Source organism: Neophocaena asiaeorientalis, unplaced genomic scaffold, assembly GCF_003031525.2.
Source record: "Neophocaena asiaeorientalis asiaeorientalis breed wild unplaced genomic scaffold, Neophocaena_asiaeorientalis_V1.1 scaffold1, whole genome shotgun sequence".
In the NCBI taxonomy this organism is placed as follows: domain Eukaryota; kingdom Metazoa; phylum Chordata; class Mammalia; order Artiodactyla; family Phocoenidae; genus Neophocaena; species Neophocaena asiaeorientalis.
The window spans coordinates 3415311-3422897 of NW_020171981.1; positions in this window are offsets into that span (position 1 = coordinate 3415311).

Here is a 7587-nt window from a genome sequence, read left to right on the forward strand (position 1 = left end):
TTGTCCTTAATTGTACCACCTAAGGCAAATGGATGCAAAATGCATTCTGCCCACTCACTGTCTGGGCCTTCCCCACTCTAGTCTTCGCACATTCCTTCAAGAATGTAGTTACCGTCTGGTAAGATGTCAGTGCAAATGTGAAGAAAATAGGCATCGGACTAGGCTTTGGTTTGCCACAAGTGGCAGCTGCCTATATCAATTACATTTATTAATTTTGCTTTTCATTTTCCCAGTTCCTCTTAGCTCCCCTGTTGAAATGTTGAGATTTTGGCTGTCAGAGGCAACTGCAACATTGCCTTACGGACTTGTGGAGGAGGGGAACTGCTCAGTGTAGTGTTTTCATTTTCAGAACCAAGTAATCTAGTCACTCATATATAAGAAATGTGTCAGTCCAACTTTAAGAAAAAAATCTAAATCCAAGCTCCATCATCAGATTTTGACAGCATCTTGGATTTTGAAACAACTTCAGTCTGTAATTGGCATTCAGAATGCCCTTGGCATGCCAGTCTGTGATGGCAGTAAAGACCTGTTAAAACACTTGAGCCCAACTTTATTAACCAAAACTGATACCACCACCTTTATCTTCTAAATAAAGTCCACTTTATTTTTATTTTCAACATTTTGCCGCTTCATTTTTGGTTCCAGACGGTGTCACCTCCTTGGAGGTGAAATGAGTTGTTTGAAAGAAGCTGGTGCGTGTGGTGATAGATGTGTGAGTTGGGGAGAGGAAGGACACATCTGTCTTAAAAATTAGCTCTACGTAGTACAATGGGAAATGAATGAAAGTTTTCTACAAATGAGGTAGTGAAAAATGACTACGTGGAGGAGGTTTCCTGTCCAGAGAGATCTGAAGCTGCTGGAGATTGTCCTCTGTCTTGTGCATATTTTGCAGGCTAATGATCTCGTCTATTTAATGGCTTATCCAAAGGTTGGATTTTTACTTAGTTTTCAGCATGTATTTATTTTCTGCTCCCCCCCCCCCCCCCCCCCCCCCCCCCCCAAGAGGATAGAACACTGACTTGAGATTAAGAAACTGGGTCCTTTCCTTCACCCTGCTGTTTATTAGTGCAGCAAGATGCCTGCAGGCTACTTTATAAAAAAATGCACTTTCTTAGTTTATGTTGGGCAAGTAAAATGAGGGCAGACCTTCATTTTCCTACCTTAGCCTCCATGTGGCCTTTCACCATTTCTAATTGCACACCCCTGCAGTAAGGAATTTTTGATCATGCGTACCCCCATGTGTTGATAAATTATATACCTGTACTACTGTACCCATATATTGTGTAACAAGACACAAAAATAGATAATTAAAAAGCAATTATATGAAAAATAAATATAAATAGGAGTTCTAATATTTTCTTTCTGTACCCAAATTTGGAGATCACTGGGTTATAGAGAGTAACTTGTAATTCTTGACTAGACTGCGTTAAATATTTCTCCATTGAAGGTATACTTAGAGGAAAGAATGGTATCGGTTCATTATCAAATGGTAAGGAAGAACTGCTTCTCCTAAGAATTTTTTTTCCAGCAGCCCTCCAGGTATTCCCCGTTCCCATATACCCGGCTCCTCAACAAACACTGAAAAAGTACATACAGTACAAGGCTACAGTTCCACCTGGCCTCATCAAGGATTCCAGCTTGACCTGTCTGATGTGAAAAAACAGTAAACACAGAAGATTTTATGTGTATTATATCTTAATTCCCACAGCAACCTTAACAGAGTTCTGTATAGGGGAATATATAGGAATGAGGAGCAGAAAGATTAATTTATCAGACCAAGGTCACATGGAGCTCGAATTCAAACCCAGTTCTGTCATACCAAAACCCAAGCTTTCCTCACATTTGTCCTAGACAGATGCTGTCGGTATCTTAGTAATACAAAACAAGGATCCATGCTGTACATATTTATGCTGTGCCATGCATTTCCTTCACAACACTGTCTAAAGGTATATTTGTTGCTTATTTATTGCCAGTTTTCCCAACTATAATGAAAGCTCCCAAATTTGGTGACCTTGACTGTCTTTCCCCAGCTTAGAGCAGTGCCTGACATACAGTAGACCCTCAGTAAGTATTTGTTAAACTAATGACATGTCAGTACAGTTCAGGGAGTTTCTGAAATGGCATCACTTAGCCTTTGAGGGGCAGAACATCCAGAAACCTGGGAATGGCAGAGCCTCAAGACACTTGGGCACCTAACTCTTACCCTCCTTGCTGGATGACTTCAGGCTAGCCTCTTAACCTTGGGTTAACTGGAGGAATGGGAACAGGATTAATCAATAATTAGACATACAGTGTTGATTTTATGCATTACCAGATGCCAGGCTTGTAATAAGCGTCTTATATAGAATAATGAAAGTAACCCTCATCAACCCTTTAACAAAAGCACCATTTTAGTCCCAGCTGACAGATGAGAGAGAAGCACAGAAGGGGCAAGAATCTTGCCAAAATCACGTGGGCTAGCCAAGCAGTCCCGACTCCATAGGCTGTGCTTGTCCTGCTGGGCTGTGCAGACTGTGTGCTATGCAGGGTTAGAGGATGAGCAGATGAGCCTCTGCTCCCAGCAAGCTTCCAGGTAACAAGCAGGGAGAGCCCTGGATGAATGGGCTTTGGAATTAAATGGCAAAGTCATTTTGCGGTAATTCTATAGTGACATCCATTGTTAACCTTTGTCAACTATCAGACTCAATTCAAGGATTGGTGGGAGGTGGCATACTTCCCTAAAGCCAACTTTCCTCCCAACTGGGATTTGAATCATCTCCCTGCACTTCTGCTTCATCTTCCCTCTGAGCTAGAAGCTTTTGGGAACCAGGGCTGGGGGGCAGGGTGGATGTTGGTGCCTAGTGGCCCAAAAGGCCACAGGCTGCTGAGTAAGCTCCATGTCTGAATTACCCCTGCGCTGTCAGCCGACCCTGGGCAGTGCAGTGCGGGTAGGAGGCCTGAACTGTTTCCTCGCACAGGTGCTCCTAAGCCATAAGTTCCTGAGCTTAGCTGTGTGTGTGAAACATACCTTCTTGTTTGAAAGCAAAGTATGTCTCGGCTTTGGTGCCAGCCTGAGCTTTGGATGCAGAGGGGCAGCCTATCACCATCCTGAGGAAGAGAATTAAGACATGGCTTTGGGGCTTCCCTGGTGGCGCAGTGGTTAAGAATCCACCTGCCAATGCAGGGGACACTGGTTCAAGCCCTGACCTGGGAAGATCCCACATGCCTCGGAGCAACTAAGCCCATGCGCCCCAACTACTGAGCCTGCGCTCTAGAATCCATGTGCCACAACTAGTGAGCCCGCGAGCCACAACTACTGAAGCCCACACGACTAGAGCCGGTGCTCCACAGCAAGAGAAGCCACTGCAATAAGAAGCCCACGCACTGCAACAAAGAGTAGGCCCCTGCTCACACAACTAGAGAAAGCCCGCACACAGCAATGAATGAAGACCCAACGAAGCCAAAAATAAGTTTATTTACAAAAAAAAATTGAATACAGGCATACCTACCTCAGAGATACTGCAGGTTCCGTTGCAGACCACCACAATAAAGTGAATATCTCGATAAAGTGAGTCATGCCAATATTTTGGTTTCCCCTGTGCATAGAAAAAGTTATATTTAGGGACTTCCCTGGCAGTCCAGTGGTTAAGACTCCGCGCTTCCAACGCAGGGGCCGCAAGTTCAATCCCTGGTCAGGAAACTAAGATCCTACATGCCTTGTGGCGTGGCCAAAATAAAAAAAAAAAAAAAAGATATTTACTATAGTCTATTAAGTGTGCAAAAGCAGTATGTGTAAAAAAAAATGTACATACCTTAATTTAAAAATAATGCTGTTGGGGGACTTCCCTCGTGGTCCAGTGGCTAAGACTGCACTCCCAATGCAGGGGGCCCAGATTCGATCCCTGGTCAGGGAACTAGATCCCACATGCTGCAACTAAGAGTTTGCATGCCACAACTAAAGATTCCGTGTGCCACAACTAAGACCCGGAGCAACCAAATAAATATTAAAAAAAATAATAATGCTGTTGGAAAAATGGTCCAAATAGACTTGCACAATGTAGGGCTGCCACAAAATTGCCATTTGTAAAAAACCTAGGAGTGAGACAGGAATAAAGACACAGACCTACTAGAGCATAGACTTGAGGATATGGGGAGGGGGAGGGCTAAGCTGTGACAAAGTGAGAGAGTGGCATGGACATATATACACTACTAAACGTAAAATAGATAGCTAGTGGGAAGCAGCCGCATAGCACAGGGAGATCAGCTCGGTGGTTTGTGACCACCTAGAGGGGTGGGATAGGGAGGGTGGGAGGGAGGGAGACGCAAGAGGGAAGAGATGGGAACATATGTATATGTATAACTGATTCACTTTGTTATACAGCAGAAACTAACACACCATTGTAAAGCAATTATACTCCAATAAAGATGTTAAAACACAAAACAGAACCCATGCAGTATCTGAGAAGTGCAATAAAGCGAAGCACAATAAAACAAGGTATGCCTGTAGACTAATTTTTAGTTGTTTGGGAGAGAGCAGAAATGAACACCGTCGTGGAGAATATGAAGCAGAAATAGTTATAAACTTTCCACCCAAACCTTGCAAATTTGATTGGAGGATGTGCATTATCTCCACAGAAATTGGAGGACCTGCGGGAAGGAATGAGACTTTCCACCACCGCCCAAACCTCTTATTTGTTGGAAGACTAGCAGCTACAGTTGGAATCCCAGGATGGTTCCGCAGCAAACCCTAATTTTCTAGGACCTAGAACTGAAGGGCTAAGGTGGCAACCGGATCCTGCATTGTCACATGCGTCTAATCAATTTTTCTGCCAGCCTGATTCTATCTGAGTCATCTGCGTTTTATTTTGATTCAACTTTTTGCCAGCTGCTAACGCCACCTCCTCCTACTCTTTTCAGGCAAGGATGGGACAGGAAGGTTAAAGTGTTTTTCCAAAGCAAGGGTCCTGGGAATGGGAAACAGTCTCCCCCTGATGGTTTCCAAGGAGGAAACATGCAGGGGTGACTTGGCTCCTGCTTCTGCACTGTCTCTCCTACCAGTAACTACTGGAGAAAGGTCCTCTCACAGCACCTGTGAATGCCATTTACAAATGTCGCACAACTCGAGCCTGACCAGTTGTCCACCACATTCCCTCTTCTCCTCACTTCCCTCTACCACCCTTCCCCTTTCACCAGGACCCTGGGTTTTACCTTTTTCTGTCTCTATCATGATGAGCCCTGATAATATCATGGGTTCTTAGAAGGAGTTCAGACCAATCTCCAGTTTTCTCAGATGAAGAAACAGGCCTACAGAGGTGAGAGTAACTCATCCAAAGTTACACGACTTCATTCACTTATTCATTCAACCAGGAACACTCCTTCCTACCCCTTAAGATTTAGCTTAAACATTATCTCATTAGGGAGAGCTTCTCTACTTTATCTAAAGCAGATACCCCCCTCCAATTCTTCCCTATTGTTGCACCTTGTGTCTTTTTACTTTTTATCACAATTTATAATTGTTTCATTTATTAATCTTTCTTTTTTTGTCTGACTCCTCTACTAGAACATAAGCTCCAAGAGGGCAGGAGATACATGTTTGTCCTTCAGAGACATGCTCATCACTGTATTCTCAGCATCCAGCACATAATAGGTGTTCAAGAAATCTTTGTTGAATAAGTAAGTGTATAGTGAGCAGATACTATCTGGGCACCTAGGGCTATGAAGACGGATGGGATACAGTTTCTGTTCTCAGAACTGTCTGTCCAATATGAGCAACAGAACCAGAAAACAGGGAGAATGCAATGAGATCAGGTCTAGATTCCAGGGAGGTATTTTGGGGGCACCTGAACCAGGCATAATCTCTGTTGGGCTTTTGCTACCAACTGCTTAGAATCCCAGATAAACCACTGGGCTGTGCCCGGCTGGGTGACTCAGGCCTGTACCCTGAGCAGCCCAGCAGCATCAGGACGTGACAACTCATCCTGTAGAGTGTGTGCTTAGACGGTACCTGGACCCATTACCCTTTTCAGTGAGGGAAGGCTTGCCAGTCAGTTTCAGGCCAGTGGATGGCCAAATCCACACTCATTGAGGCCTCAGAGACAGCCCCACTACCTTTAAGCCCAGCCTCCAATCTTTTGCCTGGTCTTCTAAGTTTTAGAAGAGAACCTGTGCAGCCTTAAGGGAGATGACACCTGTGGGTAGCCTTTATATCTAAAGGGCAGGTGGGTTGTCCCACATGGCTCAGAGAAAGCTAGTGTTCTGGACCGTAAAAGGCTAGCAGGAGCAACTGGAAGGGAACCCAGCAGGAGGAGGAGGAGGAAGGGAGCCAGTGAGAATCCCTTTCTTTGAAAATAAAGAGTACACAGCCCCTGCTGGCTCTCCTAGGAGGAGGAGCTCACCCTCCAGCCCAATCTTCTCCCTACAGTGGGACAAAATGGGAACTGCTGCTGCTGCTTCTCAAAGCTCACAGCAAGCAAGAAACCTTTTCTCCTGCCCCTTCCAGATTCACCACCCACCTCCTCCAGGAGCCAAAAAGATAGGCTCAGGTTCCCATCAGCCTGAACCCTCTCTCCAGATGGGAGGCTTCAAGCTAAATTCTGAGCCTACCAAAAGCCCCCTCCTTAGCCTATACGCTCTTTCCAGGGTTGGCTTGTTAGGGGTTAGCCAGAGTCCTCCAGAGTTTCCCTTGATCATTCCCTACCTGCATCAAGGTTGACCATGCCTCTGCCCATGGTTTTTTAATCCATCAGGGAATAACCAAAATGACTTATTAACACCCCCCTGAGGATTCACAGAGCACCTTTAGTTCTGGTCCCCATTCCTCTCCTACAGTTGCCCAGGTCAGGAATTAACTCCAATTTAATTCAGAGAGGTTAAGTAACTTGCCCAAGGTCACACAGTGGGAAAGTGGCAAAAACTTGTGACTCCTGCCCAGGAGTCAAATAATCTTTGTGGATGGGTGAAATCTGTTGTTTGTTCATTTCGCTGGCCTGTGGGTGCGTCTGTGTGTTGGGGGGAGGGGACTGTGTGTGGGAGAGGAAAGCTGTCCCCCTTCCTAATGAACTTTGATCTTCTTAGCTCATTCTCACTTCCAAAGAAGTTACTGATTTAACTCTAATCTCTCCGACTGGACCCTAAGGTCATTGTATTCATTATCATTGCAATGCCCCCTCTCCCAAGAGCTATGAAGAGTAGGTCTAATATTTTCCTTCTCAAAAGATCAAAGACCAAAACAATCCAAATAAAGAACCTCACTTTCCCCAAAACATACAGCCCCAAAGCAAATTCCAAAGCACCTCCTGAGCCCCGGCGCCGTCCGCAAACTCCCCCACACACGCCGCCAAGCCACACTGCGATGGGAGGCGTCTGGGAGGGGGCGCGGAGCATGGGCCGCGCAGCAGGGAGCTGGTGGGCACCGGGCGCGCTGCCAGGCGGGGCCGCACGCCGGGGGCCGGCCGCCCCTTGCCACGTGGTGGTGGCCGCGGCAGGGTCCGGGGCGCCTTCCCAGCCGGAGAAGCCCGGAGCAGCCGGGGGGAGGAGGAGGAGGAAGAGGAGGAGGCGGCGGCGGCGGCGGCAGCGGCGGCGGCGGAGGAGGAGGAGCGGGGCGGGGGG